This window comes from Phyllostomus hastatus, unplaced genomic scaffold (assembly GCF_019186645.2).
Source record: "Phyllostomus hastatus isolate PE091 unplaced genomic scaffold, TTU_PhHast_1.1 phas_scaffold_46, whole genome shotgun sequence".
In the NCBI taxonomy this organism is placed as follows: domain Eukaryota; kingdom Metazoa; phylum Chordata; class Mammalia; order Chiroptera; family Phyllostomidae; genus Phyllostomus; species Phyllostomus hastatus.
Genome location: NW_025334032.1, coordinates 24,656,479 through 24,674,064, shown reverse-complemented (window position 1 = coordinate 24,674,064; position 17,586 = coordinate 24,656,479). Strand labels below are relative to the sequence as shown.

The following is a 17,586-nucleotide window of genomic DNA, read 5'->3' as shown; positions in this document are numbered from 1 at the left end:
TTCAGCAAGGACGCAGTCCCCGAACGGCTCCCCTCGCCCAGAGTTTACACGGCTTTCCAGCACATGCGCCCAGCACCACCCAGAAATATCCTTCTGGTTCCTTGTTTGGGCTCCCCAAAAAGGGACTCCTTAGCTTAGGAGAAAATTCTGTCCCAGTCCACAGAAACCCTTGATGGTTCTCTGGCCAGCCCAAACTCAAGCCACTCCTGGCTACCATGACAACACCTGGTCCAATGGACTGTGACAGAAGCAGGGCCCAGGGCCGCTGGGCCTCGCCCACGCAGCCGGGCCACAGGAGAACAGAAGGGTCCCTGAACTGGAGTTTGGGCCAGCAAGGAGCCCTCTGTGTCTAATTCCTAGATGAAGGGTTGTAAACTGAGTCAGATATTTTATCTCCATGAAGGTTCTAGAAATACAGTGCTCAGGAAACTGTCAGCAAATGCCATCTCTTCCCCCAGTCAGGTGAACGAATAACATGGTTCCTGGAAACCGAAAGCCCTGTGTTCTCTTTATGAAGCCCCCGATTCCAGTCAAGAGCCTCGAGCCTCCAGCAGGTTCTTCCAACCAGCCAGGCCCTGGTGTCCCGGCGAGCATCATGGGAGTGGAGTGAGGGCGTCCTGACAGGCGTGCTGCTTCCAGGAGCTTCCATCCTGCTCATAACGATGCATCATGAAGACAGTGGGAAGGCAAACCACGGAGCAGGAGAAGATATGTACAATGCAGACATCCAAGAATGTTTTGCAATTAAAACATAGTGAGAATTCTTACAAATTAAAAAAAAAAGATATAATAGAAAAGTGACCAAAAGACTTAAGCACTTCACAAAAGAGGGTATTTAAATGGCTAATAAATACAAGGGGGGACCCCAGAAAAACCTGGAATCTATTTATAAAAGATAGTGTGTTTATCCCTACATGTTTATACAGTTATCTTCAAAGTGCTCTCCATTTGATGCAATACATGTACCCACTGCTCCAAACGGCTTTTGAACTCTTCGATTTTGATTCCTTTTAGTGTTTCTGCCGATTTTTGTTTCACCTCTTCCACATTAGCAAAATGTTTCCATTTGAGGATTTTTTCATCCAGGGAAACAAAAAAAAATCACTTAGGGCAAGATCAGGTGAGTAGGAGGCTGGGGCATGGGGGTCAATCCATATTTCGTCAAAAATTGCTGAATACTCAGCATGGTATGGGCAGGTGCACTCATAAATCACCCATCATGAGATGGGAAAACACATTGAGTCTTCAAAAAAAATTCCCTTGAGCCAAACACAGCCTCTCACAACAACGCCAGTCGGTACAATGGTATAGATGGGTTCCTAGAACACTCGCCTAGCAAGGAAAGTCTGTACTACAAGGGGCCCATCCTCCAAAAGATAATTCCAGGGCCTTGGGGTTCCCCTTTGTATATCAAAATGTGCTTACCCTCAGTAGCCATTGGAAAAATGCAAATGAAAAACAAAACAAGACACCACTTTACCTCATCAGAATGGCAAAATGAAAAAATTGCCAATGCCAAGTTTGGGGGGAATGGGGAGAAACAAACTCTCACACACTGCTGGGTGGGAGTAGAAATTGATACACCCATTCTGTAAATCTACTTGACAATCTATTAAATCCAAGCCATCTACATCTGCCATTCTCCTCTCAGGTATATGCCAAAAAGAAATGCAGGCAAACTGACATGATGTGGAAGTGCCCAAAACTAGAAAGACACAAATCTCCATCAACAGAGACTGGAGACGTTGGGCTGAACCATCCCATGGAATATTACACAGCAGTGCACACAAATCAGCCATGGCAACCTACAATGGCATAGGTGAATCTCACAAGCATATCAAGTCAAGCACAAAAAAGTACATATTGTATAATTTGATTTATATAAATGATTCAAAAACAGGCAAAACTAATCGATGGTGTTAGGAGGAGGAGGGTGGTCGTTAGGGAAAGGAGGCAGGGAGCGGCGGGAAGAGGGCAGGGAGGAGTTCCTGGGGTTCTGGTTACATCCTAGGTCTTCGTCTGAGTGGTGGTTACGGGACTGGGCTCCCTATGGGGTTGCTCACCTTTTGGCGTCTCTGGGCCACACTGGAAGAAGAAGAGTTGTCTTGGGCCACACATCAAATACACAAACACTAACAAAAACTGATGAGCAAAAAAAAAGGTTTTAAGTAAATTTAAGATTTCATGTTGGGCCACATCTATAGCCATCCTGAGCCGTGCATAGCCCACAGGCCTCAGGTTGGACACTCTTACAAGTGTCCTCTGTGACTTGGGCAGTTTTCTGAATGTATATTATACATTAATTTTTAAATATTTATTTTCTACAAAAGTAATTATCATACAGTGCGATACGTGTAAGTATCCCCCCAAACATTATTATATTTCATGTACATATATGCCTCCTGTGGACCAGAGAGGTTAAGTGATTTCCCCAAAGTCACACAGGTGGTAAGTGGTAAGCCAACTCTATCTAGGTTTCCAGATTCCAAGGCCAGTACTCTTTCTACTGTATTCTGTTGCTTCCATCTATGCATCAAAGCCTCATCCCTAACCCCCACTCCTGGCAAGACTGGTCAAATTCACCTCCAATTCACAGGAAGAAGAAACTATGGATATTCAAGACATTATTTTTTGAGCCATAAGCTAACCTTGATGTAATGACAGCTCTGCGGTGAGCATTAGCCAAACTCAACACTCAGTGCTTCTGCCTCGCATATATAAGTCATTCCTGCACAAACACCTCATCAAGAAGGCACCAAACCGGGGCAGCCCCCCTTCCACCAGCCTTCCTAGACAGCTGCTGAGCTGCTGACCTCATGTCTGATACTGCAGCTTTGGCAAGGACGCTGTCTTGCTCTTCCCAGACCCATTGTTGCCTTAAGGGTCTGTTTGAGTCAACTTAAAACAAAAATAAAGAAAAAAAGACAGAGAAAATGTAAAATTGAACTAAATTGAGAAAAGACAGCGTCAACTCACTGGGTTGCACCTGGATTTTATGCGTCTCTTGTGATCGTGGGTGTCTCGTGGGAAGGAAGAATAGAGTGCTTTGTCCTGGGAAAAGTTTAACATCGCAGAATTCATCACAGTTCAAAGAGACCTGAAAGTTCAGCGTCTCAGAGCAGAGAATAATAGACACAACGCTTGAAGAGCATTTTACGGGTGCCAAAGCCTTTTCCCATTTCTCAGCTGAGCCTCCCCAGCAGTCATGTCAGGTAAGATAGTGTCATTACCCCCTTTTAGTTAGGGACAAGGAGGTCAAAACTCGGGCCATTTGCAGAGTTACTAAGTGGCAGCCTCCCATTACTGGCATCAGGTTGGTTGAGTCCAAATTCCAAGCTCGTCCCACCTGCCACATTGTAAACCACACCCAGCTCTATGGGGACACCTGAAATGTGTCATGGCTACTTCTCAAGAAGCTTTGGAGCCAGAGGCCAGTAGGGTTCCTTGAAACCCAGCTAACGAATATGTGAGCCCAAGAGCCTGGCGGGTTCCCCGCTAAATGTCTGTGGATTTTTACAGAGATGCCTGTGTATCCATAACATGCTGCATTTGTATAGAGCAGGGGTGTCAAACTCATTTTCACCGGGGGCCACATCAGCCCACGGTTGCCTTCAAAGGGTCAAATGTAATTTCAACTCCTTAACTGTTAACGAGTGGTTACATTTATACAGTCCTAAAATTATTTCGGCCCTTTGAAGGCAACCGCGAAGCTGACGTGGCCCCCAGTGAAAATGAGTCTGACACCCCTGGTATACAGCATCCTGCAGTCAGCCGTCTACTGAGAGGCTTAACCTCTGCAGAAGGCTTAGCCAGTTTGGTTGCAGCCCCGGTCTGCATTAGCAGCGTTTCAAAGTTCATGAAGACAGACTGAAACCAGCACAGGGGCTGCAGCCCTCACCTCCTGTGTTATTTCCCGCCCTAGCTGAAATGCTGCCCTCATAGTGCCCAAACCTGCAGTTATCAAAGACCCACCGTGCTGCCGAGCTGACTCCTGCAAAGCCACAAAGCAAATCGATCGGAAAGCGTGTCCCGGAGGATGCGCAGGGAGCGCACACAGCCAGCAGGTCCGCGATGAAAGCCTGCCCAAGAAAGGGGTGGGAAGGTCCGGTGAATCGCCCGTGCCTCCCCAGAGTACCTCAGACCCCTGTCGCATGCTTCCCAAGGAGGAGCCCATTAAGAAGAGCCTCAGACGAGAAAAGTCTCTGCCCAGGTTTCTCCCAGCAGCAGAAGTAACATCACAGGAGACAATTAAAAGACCCCTCGCCTCCTGTTAGCATCGCCCTCCCAGGGCGGAAGCCTGCCATAGAGACGACGAGGGAGACCTACACGCTATTTATAATAAATGGCGTTATGGATCAATTTAAAAATCAATAGCTTTTTTTTTAACAGTGAGCTTTCTTGTTCACAGTCTAGCCCTCAACAACGAGGGTGAAAGAGACTGCTGTTCACACAAGTGAGGAAGGAGAACCCAGAAAGAACACAGTCCCTTGTGTTGCAAATCCAGCTGCCGTAAAGAACTTCCTGTCTGGGGAAGGACCGTTCTTTGCACACGTGTTCTGACTGCCCCGTGACAACCTCTCTTCCCTGGGCAAACTGGAGACGGGCAACGGTTTCAATATTGCAGCTCTGCCGTCACTTCTGTGAAAAGCATGTGAAAAGTGCCTACGCCACTTTGGTGGGCACAGCCGGCTGGCTGGCGAGGTTGCAGGCCCGGAGCCAAACCCCAAGTAGCCACTCACTGCCTTTTTCTCCCCAAGGCTCCTGAAGTTCTGCTGATTGTGCCCCAGAGGCCCCGGCTCTTCCTGAATGCAGCATGAGCTCACGCGGCAGCTCTGGGCACACACGGCCTTGGCAGAAGGAGCCCAGCAGAGTCAGAGGGCCTGCTCCCCTCCCGTGGCCAGGAGGAGTGGGCCAGGCTGGCTTTTAGAAGAGCCAACCCGCAGAGCTCGGGTCCCAGCCCTTTGAAAGCCCTTCCCTGTAGCAACATGACTGGGGGGCTGGTTTTCCCCCTTCCTGCTGCTGTCTCTGCCATCAAAAGGAAGAAAATTCTGGGCCTGGAAAAGTGGTTGCTGTGGGCTAGAGCCCAGCACAGCACGGCAGACACCCAGACATCTGTCAAGAGCAAGTATTGACATTTATTGACTGTCTGCAGACAGAGGCTGCATCAAGAGCTCCGGGGGTTACTGAGGATCAGCCTCAAGGGAAGGCCCAGAAATACCTCATTACCTGTGCAGAACCCTCTGCACACCCGAGCCCTGTGCTGGAGGGCTGGCCGAGATAGTACAGTCATACCAGGCACAACACAGATTCAACAGCTGAGATCAACATGTACCGTAATCAAGCAAGGGCCCATTGGCCCAGTGGTTCTCAACCAGGGCAGTAGTACCCCTCATGGGCCATTCAGAATCTCAGGATGTGGGTTTTGGGTGGTCATAGTATCTGGGAGATACTATTGGCCTTTAGAGGGTAAGCACTAGGGATGCAAAGTCTCTGGCAAGGCAGGAGACAGCCCTGCACTAAGAACTGTCCTGCCCAAAATGTCACAGTGTCCTTGTTGAGAAAACACAACACCCACTCTCCTTAACTCTCAGCCTGCTTTTGTTTCATCTTCCTTGAATTAATTTCGCAGTCTCCTGCAATGCCCTACACTTTGAGGAACTCATTAGCTCACATGAGCAGGCTGTTTGTTTGGCCATGGTACTCGCTGGCACGGGAAGCTGTGTGGCATAGTCTCAAAAGCATGGGCTCCCATGAGCCTTACAATGTTAAAGCCCACTTGTGCGACCATGGTCAGCTGCCTCTCTGTACACATGGAGAATAATTTGCTCCTCCCTCATAGAATTGTTATGAGGACTCAATGAGATCGAGTCTTTACAGGGCTGTGTTCAATAAACCTAGCATTTTTACCATTAGAGCACTTTTAGCCCAGGAATCTGGGTGTAAACGTTTTGGCTGCAGACACATGGGGTAAAGTGGAATGAAGATTGACAGGGATGCGGAAAACTGAGCTTCAGACCCCAGATCTGTGTTTTTACCCATGAGGCCTTAGACCAATCAACCTCCCAGAGCCCCGTCTTTCCACACTTGGAAACGTTAACAATAACAGTAAATCCTTCACAGGGTGATTGTGAGGATTAACTGAAATTAGGAAGTGAGAGTGATTTGACTGTGGCAAAGGGTAGAACAAATATCAAGTATCGGTCACACATTGCGTCCATGTAGAGTCATCCAAAGCTAGAATATCACACCCACATGTTGGCGTTTCCGCCTTCACTTAGGATGACATCATTTCCTCTGTGATTAAAAGTAATCAATGCAATAACATATAGGGAGATGTTCCCCCTCACTAATAATAAAAGATGCATATTAAAATATCAAGAGACCATTTTTCACATAACATGTTGGCAAAGATTCAAAAGGCAGATGATGCTCAGTGTCGGTGAGGGAAACAGGCTTCTTATATATAAACACTGTGGGTGGGAATATTAATTGGTACAATATTTCTAGAAGACAATATGGAAAGACATACCAAAAATTATATATATGCATAGATATATATAGAGGAAATAATTACTACTCACAAAAAATGTGCAAACATGTTTATTGCAGCATTTCTTACAATGGATAAAGATTGAAAATAGTTCTTTATATGTTCTTCAACTGATGATTGATTAGATAAATAATGCCACATCCACATATTGGAATATAAGCAGTCATTACAAAATAGTCTTGTGGAAAGATGTTTGTATTAAATTACTGAGTGATAAATAGGAAATTATTGGAAAGTACTATGGTACAATCCCATTGTTGCAAGAAAAAAACACAAATATTTTATAGCTACATTTCAAAAGTCTAAAAAAAATACAGTAGACTCAGTGGTTACATACAGAGAACAGAATGGGAGTTGAGAGAGAAATGGTTTTCAATTTACGAGGTCTGTCCAGAAAAAGTCCAACCACTGTTAATATAACAAAAACAGTTCGCATGACATCGATGTAACCTGGCAGCCCAGGAGAGTGGACTGGGATGCGCATATGTGAACAAGGATGACTTCACTGTACTAGTCAGTGGGGGTGGTAGATGCTGTTGAGTGAGCACATGTACTGTGTGGCCATCACATTCAAAATGACTGTGTGAGTAGGGTAACAAACCTGTATCAGGTTTTACATTAAGCTTGAACGAACATTCCTCTGTGGAAACTATTCGGATGATTCAGAAGTCTGCAGCTGTGGGCAATTGGTGATTGGCAGCTTCATCATGACCAGGTGACTACTAGTGCATCACGTCTCATACAGAGATTTTTGGCAACACGTCAAATCACCCAGGTGACTCATGCCCCCTATAGACTATATTTGGCACTCTGCAACTTCTGGCTTTTCCCAAAACTAAAATCACCTTTGAAAGGGAAGAGATTTCAGACCATTGATGAGATTTAAGAAAACATGACGGGGCAGCTGATGGTGATTGGGAGAACTGTGTGAGGTCCCAAGGTGCCTACTTTGAAGGGGACTGAGGCATCATTGTCCCATGTGAAATGTTTCTTGTATCTTTTATCTTCTTCAATAAATGTCTCTAGTCTTCATGCTACATGGCTTGATACTTTCTGGACAGACCTGGTGTAGCTAAAGGTACATTCTACCAGAAGGCCAAATGGTTAAGTGTTAAAATTCAGCCAGAGAGAAACCCAAAATGTGTGCATAATTTACATTACAACCTTATTATTGCAATTTTACATTAAAACTACATTGAAATTTGGGGGGCTAACAGAGAGCATAACACAATTTTTCTGGGTCGTCCACTTAAAGGGACGTTCCGTGGTCTCTCCACTGTGCATCTGTGTCACCGAAGAGAGGGTCACTTGCAGCCGAGGGAGGCGAGAAGCAACACATTTTGAGGAGAGTCTCATTTTTCTCCAACAGTGTCTTGCTTCTCCATTCCTTTCCTGTTCTCTGTTATGTCGAATCCGCCTCATTTATCACAGATGCTGTGTGCGATTTCGGAGCGTTCCCTCCTTTTGAAATGCTCAGGTAATCAAGTTGACACTCTGTCTTTATTCATCCTCACAAATGTGGAGGATTCTCAGATGCGGCTTTCCCTGGAAAGATCCACAGCCTAAATAGAATTAAACATTTAAAAATTAAAAACGGTTTTGAAAGGTTGTTTTGCTCAATGTCATGAATGTTATTACAACAAATAATTCTATAAAATGAGACTTAATGACATAATCTAATTGTCTTAGTCAACTAAGCCCGTAATAACAGATTGTCATGGATTTAAGCAGCAAACATTTATTTCTCAGTGTTCTGGTGGCTGGAAGTCCAAGAGCAAGGTGCCAGCAGATGCACTGTCTGGTTGAGGACCCTCTTCCTGCTTTGCAGACAGGGTCGTCTTGCCCTCAGACAGCAGAACAGGAGAGTGGGGTCTCTGGTCTTTCACCAGGGAACGACTAACCCCATCGTGGGACCCCACACTCAGGACCTCACCTGCCCTTATTGGTTCCCAAATTCCTGACCTCTAAATACCATCAGACCGAGGCTTAGGGTTTCAACATGAATTTGGGGGGAAATACAAACATTTAGTCGATAGCACTAATCTGTGTTTTTATCTTGTTATTTTTTAGATTTTTTATAATATTTTGGTTCCCAAAAAGGATGTGAAGACATAATATTTTTCCCAAAGTGTTCTACCTAGCATATGCTCTCCTACCATTCATAGTAAGGGTCAGTTATTCCCCTGTTTGATAGACTGTTTGAAAGTCCAGAACCCTTATATGTAAAATTAACAACCTTCACACTCATACCTACGGCAGAACTTAGCTCTTGCAATAACAAATGCACATTTCCCTTCATCTGATTGATAAGATTTCAACAGGTAAAGCACAAATGAGATTACCACTCCAAGTTACATCTGGAGGGCTTGCCCCTACTTCAAAATTAATGTTTAACTATTACCAAACCTGAATGCCATGCCTTGTTCTCATCCCCACCATTACTGTGATTAGACATGAAGCATTCACACGATCGCTGATCACACACAGGTTCCAGGATGCCAGAAGTGGCATTGTAGTTGGTTGGCATCAACCATCTGGCTTTCCAAAAGCCAAGCCCAAAGCTAAAGCCAAATACCAGACATGGGAAGAGCACCAAGGCCAAAGTGGACCTGCAGTGCATTTCTAACTTATTCTTGTCACACTGTTTGAGTTTTTTTATAAGAAGCATGTATTTCTTTAGTGATCGAATGGATATTTCTGTTAAAATCTTATACAAAAGTATTAGCACCTCCTCTCCCCACCCCCACACAAAAAAAACTTATGGGCAAGAACATTAGATCAGACCCATAAATAGTTCCCAACCTTTTTTGAATGGTGGTTGTTGAAGATTATATGGTCTCAGAGCTTGCGGTCCTCTCGGAGGTCAATGGCACCCACTGTGCCTCCCGCTCAGAAGCCCTGGCGGACTCAGCTCTTCCCCCAGCGTCGGCGTCCCTCTCTGCACACCGCACTTCCATGTGCCACAGAGGCTGCTGGCTCGGTCGCAGGTCAGACTGCATCCAGCCCCCGGGCCACGCTGTCTAGGACTTCTTTCTCAGACAGAGTAAAGCCTAACTCCTCAACGGCAACTTTTAGCATCTTCCAAAAGATGGCCTCACCTAAGCTTTCCCATGTCATCACATGCCACCCTCCTCCGGCAAACCACGCCCCTGGTACCCCAGATTCTGTTCCTCCTGCTCTATTCACCTCACTGCTCTTCCTGGTGAACTTGTACTCATCCTTCAAGATCCAGCATCACCCTCACCGGCTCCGTAAAGTCCTCTCCTGCCATGACCCAGCATTATTCTTCTGTCTTTGCTGCCAGTATAGACAGAAAGTTCCTCCTCACAAATAGGCAAATTACTGAAAACGGGAACCACATCATTATTATCTCTAATTCCCCTCCTTCTGCACAAAGGTAGCCAACACCTCCTTCCAGAATAGGATTTCTGCAAATGTTGAAACAAGGAATGAGCGAATGAGTATATATTAGTCCCAAATTTTCGTGTGAATTTTACACCTACCCCTTGATATTAGAGGAAATGTTCTGGATAAATTGCCAAGCCAGAGTCAGAAGTCACTGGGCCATCTGTTTTCAAACCTCATTCTCCAGGGACCCCAGGTTCACAGTAGAGGTGGAGGGCCCCTGTGGGACCCTCCCTACCCACCCACGTGGTCCAGAGCAGATCCTCTCTGCTCCTCACACCCAGGTTCCCAGGGATGGTGTGTTTGCAGGGAGGATGTGGGGGAAGTTGTTGCAGCTGTGAGGAAGAGGCTGAAACACAGCTGTCTTAGCCTGAGGGGCCACTGTTGGATGAGCAAGCCCAACCTGCGTTCACCTATAATGTGAGAATGTCATTGAAGTAAACGGTGTTGGCCTGAGAGTAGAGCTGCAGCTTCCTCTGAGACCGCCCATGCGCCCTGGGCGGGTGCCAGTCTCCCCACCCACCTATAAAGCAGTGCTACCAGTGCCCGCCTGGGGGTGGAGAGAGAGGAGTTGAGGCATAACAAACAAAGTCTGTAAAGTGGACTCATCTTAAGTTTGCAGAGCGATGGGTTTCAATTATGCGTACCCTGTGCAACCTCTACTCAACTCAGGATCCAGAACCATTCCTTTCCAGCACCTTCCAGGATGCCTTCGTGCCCCTTCTCACGTATGGAACCCACCCCCCAGAATGTTAACACTACTCTGACCTCTTTGCCCATAGTTCAGTATTGCCTGCTTTTAAACTCCATATAAGTTGCGTCCTAACTGTGTATTCTTTTGTCTCCTTGCATTCCACATAATATCTGGAGTTTCATCTAAGCTACCATATGTTTTCTTTAGTCATTGAAACAGCCAAATAAAATATCAGAGAAGGAAAGAATTTAGAAAGCACAAAACAAAAATATTAGCTGAGTCTTAAGTTGTCTGTAGATTATGAGCTTCTTGGGAGTCAAAAGGATGTCTTATTCACTTGTTATATTTCCATGGTTGGATTGAAAATTATTATGATTGCATAGACCACCTGGCCTTTTATATCCCATCTTCTCTTTACCTGCAGCCTAATCTCCCACCCCACCCCTGCCAGCTCCCAACACCAGCTGCCCCCACCCCTCTGTCTGTTGTCTTTCCTCTGTGGCCTGTGCACAGGGTCTCTCCCCTTTTGCAGCTCTGTTGCTTCCCTCTCCAGACGCCAGAATGACTCACCAGGTGGAGAGAAGGGAGCTGTGAGGGAGTAGGGCTGAGCGGCTCAGAGGCCTAGACAGAAAACGGAGAGGACTCCTGGCCAGCCCAGAAGAAGAGCGGGAAGCAGCACGCCTAGGCTCCGCGGTCAGACAGGAGCCAGAGGCCGGCCCAGCGGGGACGGGCCAGGCTCCAGATCTGGGAGCCGCAGCCCCGGTCTTCGCCGGGGGTACACAGCCTTCCCTCCTCGAGGTGCACCGTGGCCAAGGTTAGAGCTCACCCCAGCTGTCAAGGCGCACTGTCACTCCAGCTGTTCCTGAGCAATGGATTCCTGTTGCCAAGATATGGATTTGGTTTTAATAACAGTTAGTGCAAACACTGTAAATTTACTGCTGCGAGAGAGAGTTTTTGAAAACGTCCACTCTGGCTATAATTTTTCAGCCGCGCCAGCTGTTTGTGCTCGGCTCATACCTGACATGGTGCTTTGAAATAGCAATCACTGTATTTATAAGAAGGCAAGGACTCATAAATATGTCACAAGTGGAATATACAATGCCATATTTCACCATTTTCTATTTTAAAATTGTGAGTTATGGCTGCAGAAATGCACGCCCATTAAAGGTGATATGATGTATTTTCTGCCCTGTTCAGGAGTCCATCCATCATCGAGACAATAAAGAAAACCGCACTTACTTTTTTCCTGTCGTCTGTAATTTATGATCCCCAAAAAGCTGTAACCTTTTGGCAGGCTTTGCAGAAACCACTGCACTGTTAGCAACTAAATAACCTTTTATAAGGTTTTAAATGTGTTGCAACAGTCTCAATGCACTTGCTGTATTGATCTAGAAGATCTTGGGGGAAAAAAAAGGTAGGGAGAGGAATGGAAGATGATCTATAACAAGATCGATAACGGCATATAGATTGTTGAAAGATGCGTCTAATGATTTTTGCCAGCCATCATCTTTCAGCACGCCACGCCCTATCTCTTAGGCTTTGGTCTTGGCTGGAATTGATTGACCTTGCTTCCCTGCTGCTGCCTCCTCCCTCCCTTCCTCCTGCCGAGCAGCCAGATGGGGAGAAGCAGAATGCATTGGCCACCGCAGGTTATTTGCAGAAAAGCTCTGAGAATCACAGAGCTGGAAGGTGCTGTCAAGACGATCTCAGTGCACAGATGAGGAAACTGAGGCCCAGCAAGCATCCGCATCTTGCCCAAGGTCAAGCGGCAATCTAGGAGCAGAACTCAGATTCCGATTCCTGGTTTTCCGTCCCTCCTTTCCCAACTCTACCACTCCACATGTCACGTCTCATGTGTGCCCCAGAGGAAGAGGGTGTGCATGGAGCTGGGAAATGCATTGCGATGAGCTTTGCAGAGCCTGCTGGCAGTGGGGTGCAGCAGGAGGATCAGATAGAAGCAGGCTAAATCTGGCCCCGCCTCCCACTCCTCCGGGCAGTAACTAACCTACCTGGATCTCTGCTGCTCCACCTGTCAGATGGCAATGGTGATCTACCTTGTAAGGGGGTAGAGAAGACTAACTAGATCTGGTGTCCACGAGACACGGAGCTAAAAGCCTGGCATGTGGCAGGTGAACAGGAAAAGAAAGGGGCTTCTGTCCTGCCCCACTCACCTCCTTCAGCATTCTCTGGGTTCTCCCTCCTCGCCCTTCGCCCCACCCCCACCCTCCAGCACAGTGGTGATGAAATGTTCAGGGAAGAGCCAGCTATGGAAGAAAGTAGGAATCATCTTTCCAACCACAAGGTCTGTGGCACAGCAGTATTTCCTTGACTGTCCCAAATGAGAGCAGCTCAGGTGAACACAATTATTTCTCACTTTCTGAGCAGAAGCTGAGCCAAGCTCCCGGGGTGTAGAGACCAGGTCTGTGCAGTTAGTTCCCTGTGGAGGTGCCCAAGGACAAGAGGCCACGGGTAATGGAGATTTTAACCCTATACTCTTGGCAGGAAAAATTTGCAGGAAAATAATGTTCTTGTGAAGCCACCAGACTGTGGTGCAATGGATGTATCTCAGGGGACTCTTCTCCCAGACAGGCCTGTATTCTCAAAAGTCAGTGGCTGCAGCCCCCAGAGCATGCTACTTTGGAGCAGGTGTCAAAAAATGTTGTGCTGCAGGACAAATCTGGCCATGACCAGTGCGTGTGAATCAAGTTTCATTTTCACATTGCCATGCCCACTCGACTAGGTGTCATCAGGGACTGGTCGGAGCTGCCAGCACAGAGTGAGCCTGGGGAGACTGGGAGGCTCGCCCAGCCTCCAATCCTCACCGACCGAGCCCTCTCCAAAACCCCTTCTCTAGAGTGTCCCCAGCAATGCCACATGCCAGAGGCCGCATCCCAGTAGAAAGAAGGCAATCAATGATTATTATATGTATGGCAATTTCTAGTTTACAAGAGCGTTCACCAATCTGATGTGACTACACCGCCCAGCAGTCCTGTGCGATGGAGATCCCGGCGGTTTCTGTGTTACAGAAGAGCAAACGGAGGCCCAGAGCCATGCGGGGAGTCAGAGGCAGGGCTGGATCCCGAGCACGCATAGTGTGCTAAGAGGCCCAGGGGTACGTGCTAAGAGGCCCAGCTTCCCCACGCCCCCGTCCTGGAACGGAAAACCCCAGTCCCCACGGGTGCCCCTCCAGTGCTGCGGCTCACCTGCTGATCACCAGGAAGGTCACTTAGCCCGTCTACACCTTAGTGTCCTCATATCCAAAGTGAGGAGTCACTAAAACACTCATTCTGGAAGATGCCGAGGGACTCTCCAATCACACAGGCACCCTGTGAAACATTTCTGGAGCAAAAGCCCTGTTTCTCTCACCCAGTCTGGCACCCGCTTCCCCACAAAGGGGCCATCTGAGAAGCTAGTGAGGGGGGCCCCCCCGCAGACAGGAAAGAGGGGGAAGAAGGCCGCACTTCATGTACTGGCCTTGCTAAAGCCTGCTGAGTGCCCTGCACCCCACATCCACGTCAGAGCACACAGACAGTAATACCGCAGGACTCCTCCCCAGCTCCTGGTCTTGGGCCCCCAGAGGAAGAGCAGTCTGCAGGGTGCAGGGATTTTTTCAGACCAACCACCTGTCGGTGGGGCTGCCCCTCCCACCTGTGAGGGAGGGCAGGGCAGGGGCAGGTAATGACAGGGGCAAGAGCAGTCGTCCCTGCCACATGTCCTCCCATCTTTCTGTGTCGAAGTCACTGTCTTTCTCTCTCTCTCCCTGAGCTCACCCAGAGCACCCCCCCCATCATTATTAACATTATAAATAAAAACGAGAGGCAAGTTATTAAATGTAAAATATGCAGAGTACCTCCCAGAACTCGCAGGGCAGTTCATAAACGTGACGGCTTAATTTTGCTGCTGATCCAGCCAGCTGATGAAGTATCTCCGGCCCATGGGCTAATTGAAGTTGTTAACGAAGCAGAGGAGAGAGAGGATTGGGGGCAGCTTCTGTCCTGCCTGTGGGGATCAGTACAGCAGCCCTGGGCGGAGACGGAGTCCACACACTCCGCCAGGTCACTGCAGCCACCCACTCCGGGGACCTGAGAATTCCCGAAAAGGGAGCTCCTTCGCCACATCCACACCTCTGCCCATCAGCGGAGCTCCCGGAGCCCCACGCCTGGAGCCCACTTTAAGAGCCTTGTTCTTCCCTAGAGGAAAGTATTTCCAAACAAGGAATGGGGTAGGTTCTAGAGAGGATTGATTCGAGGACTGGAAACACTCTGGCCTTCAGGGGCGCTTGCCCTCAGGACCCAGGCTGAGTGGAAACAGCCCAAATGTCCATCAGCAGATGAACAGACGAACAAATGTGGCAAATCCACACAATGGAATATCATGCAGGCATAAAGTGGAAATAAGGACTGATATGCTACAACGTGGACAGTTCTTTTTTTTAACAGATTTTATTTCTTTAATTTTAGAGAGAGGGGAAGGGTGGGAGAAAGAGAAGAAGAGAAACATCAATGTGTAGTTGCCTCTCGTGTGCTCCCTACTGGGGTCCTGGCCTGCAACCTAGGTATGTGCCCTGACTGGGAATCGAACCAGCGACCCTTTGCTTCACAGTCTGGTGCTCAATCCACTGAGCCACACCAGCCAAGGCAATATGGACAATTCTTGAAAACATGATGCAAAGTGAGAGAAGGCAGGCACAAAGGTCACACAGTTTATGGTTCCATGTATATGAACTGTCCAGAATAATCAGGACAATTGTGATAGTATAAACAATAGTCTATAACTTTAAAAAATGCCCAGAGTAGGTAAATCCATACAGACAAAAAGTAGATTAGCGGTTGCCAGGGGCAGGGGCAGGGGAGAATGAGGAGTGACTGTTTAATATGTATAGGTTTTATTGGTGGGGTGATAAAAATGTTTTGGAGCTAGACAGAAGTGGTAGTTGCACAATATTGTAAATTACTAAATGCTTCAGCATTGTTCACTTTAAGAAGATTAATCTGGTGTTATATCAATTTTACCTTAATAAAAACAATGAAGAAAATAAAAATCCAGGTTAAGGTTGGTGTCACCCTCCACATCCATGAAACTGGCCTCTGATTTTTCAGTGGGAAACCCCGTCAAGACCTCGCTCATGATCCGGGCTCCCGGTACAAAAAGGGGCGGCCAGTTCGCCTCTGACTTCGCCTCTTGAACCCACCTAAGAGCCAGAAACAATGGCCAGCCTTTTGCCCTCCCTGGCAGTCATGGGGCAGAAGCTAGGGAGACGTGGGAGAGAGAGCAGAAAGAACCAAGAGTCTGAGGTCGAAAGGACCTCGCTGCACTCCTGTCCCTGCCATGGTCCAGCTGTGAGTTTTCGCATGAGTCCCTGAAATTCTCCTTTTCTCAGTTTCCTCATCTGTAAAGCAGGGACAGTAGTGTTGGCTTTGTCCTCTTCATGGGTTTGCTGTCAGCATCGAAGGAGATGTTTTGCATTGCCATTACTGGACGCTCTTTAAAAACCAGTGTATCAACCTACAAGTATTTATTAAATCCCTAATAGTGTGCTGAGTAATGTGCAGGAAGCAGAAAAGGGGAATTGGGAACAGATGGGAAGATAAAGAACAGGTTTCAGAGGCAATCCCTGGCCTCCATATAGGGAGGCAAAACCAGCACAAATGACACCATTGGCAAGCGAAGGACCTGACGAACGGTCAGCACTGAGGTGCGCTTGGCTGGCTGGAACCCTGCGGGCTCCGAACACGGAGGGCACAGTGTCCGGGGTTCTGGGCTCGCTCTGCGGCCGGTTCTGAGCCATCTGGGAGTCACCTAAATATTTCGGCTTTCGTTTCCTTGTTTTTAAGCTGAGACAGTTAGATTTAAAGTCCTCAAAGATCCTTTCTAGCTTTAAAAATCTGACACTAAGCAAAATTAAAAGGCAGACCAGGAAATATATTTTTAATAAATATGTCAGAGATGGATGTTCTTAATATGTAAAAGGGCTTTTAAAAGTCAATAGGAAAAAGATGAATGACCCAAAAGGAAAAAAAATAGGTAAATAATACAGAATTTTATACAAAGATTTTTCCCACTAATTATAGTAAAGAAAAATTGTAAACCATCTAAGTCCAAAGCAATAAGAATAGTTTCACTTTAATCATACAGTCATATTACATAGTCATTAATAATAATAATATTTTTCATAATACTAAAAATAAAGTGTTTATAATAAAAAAAGAAGGAATGAAATCTTTCAGTATTCCAGTTTTAGGTTTTGTTTCCCCCCAAAACAGAAAAGCAGACAGTTATGGGTAGATGATAAATAGGCTAAAAGGATATACATCAAAAAGTTAACAGCAGTTATCTCTGAATGTGGGTTAATGATTTTATTTCTCCTTTATACTTTTATATTTTTCTGAATTTCTGTAATAAACACATTATTTTCTGATTTAAAAAAATGTTTAATCTATGATGCAGCAGAACAGCAAATTCAGGGTTTTACACTCAGCTCCATTAACATTTCATTCTAGCACCAAAGTGATAAAACCTTCACTGAAATAAATCTTCAAAGGTTATTGAAAACGGCCTTTATTATTCTGCTGCTATTTCACTATAACAGCATCTGTCTCACTTAACTGTTGATTAACCTACCTATATTTTCAGCTATTCATAAAATTTCTTGAGGACAGGAATCTAGTCAAATTTACTCATCGTCGAATGCCATAATAGGCACTCAGTAAATGTTTGCTGAATGAAGGGTACGCATTGAGAGATCATCCATTGATCTAGAAGACATTGGGCAAGAGAGTGAGGGCTGGGCCTTGAAGGAGAGATCGCAGTGGCATATTCATAAATTCATTCATCTGTTCAGTGGACCTGCTGGGTCCCGAGCACTGTGCTGGAAAGAGAGGATACTGAGTTAGATAAGACATGGAGGTCCACTGCCTAGGGACAGAGGCGGAAGTGG

The 17,586-nt window shown here is 46.7% G+C and overlaps 1 long non-coding RNA gene across 1 annotated transcript; it reads right to left on the bottom strand.

Annotated features, from left to right (window-relative positions):
- Positions 1-7,581: 7,581 nt before the first annotated feature.
- On the bottom strand, positions 7,582-13,976 carry LOC123807672. The gene is made up of 3 exons (XR_006783683.1): positions 13,853-13,976; positions 11,220-11,526; positions 7,582-8,112 (listed from the first exon to the last, which is right to left on the bottom strand). It is a non-coding gene; the product is annotated as an uncharacterized LOC123807672 (long non-coding RNA).
- Positions 13,977-17,586: the final 3,610 nt, after the last annotated feature.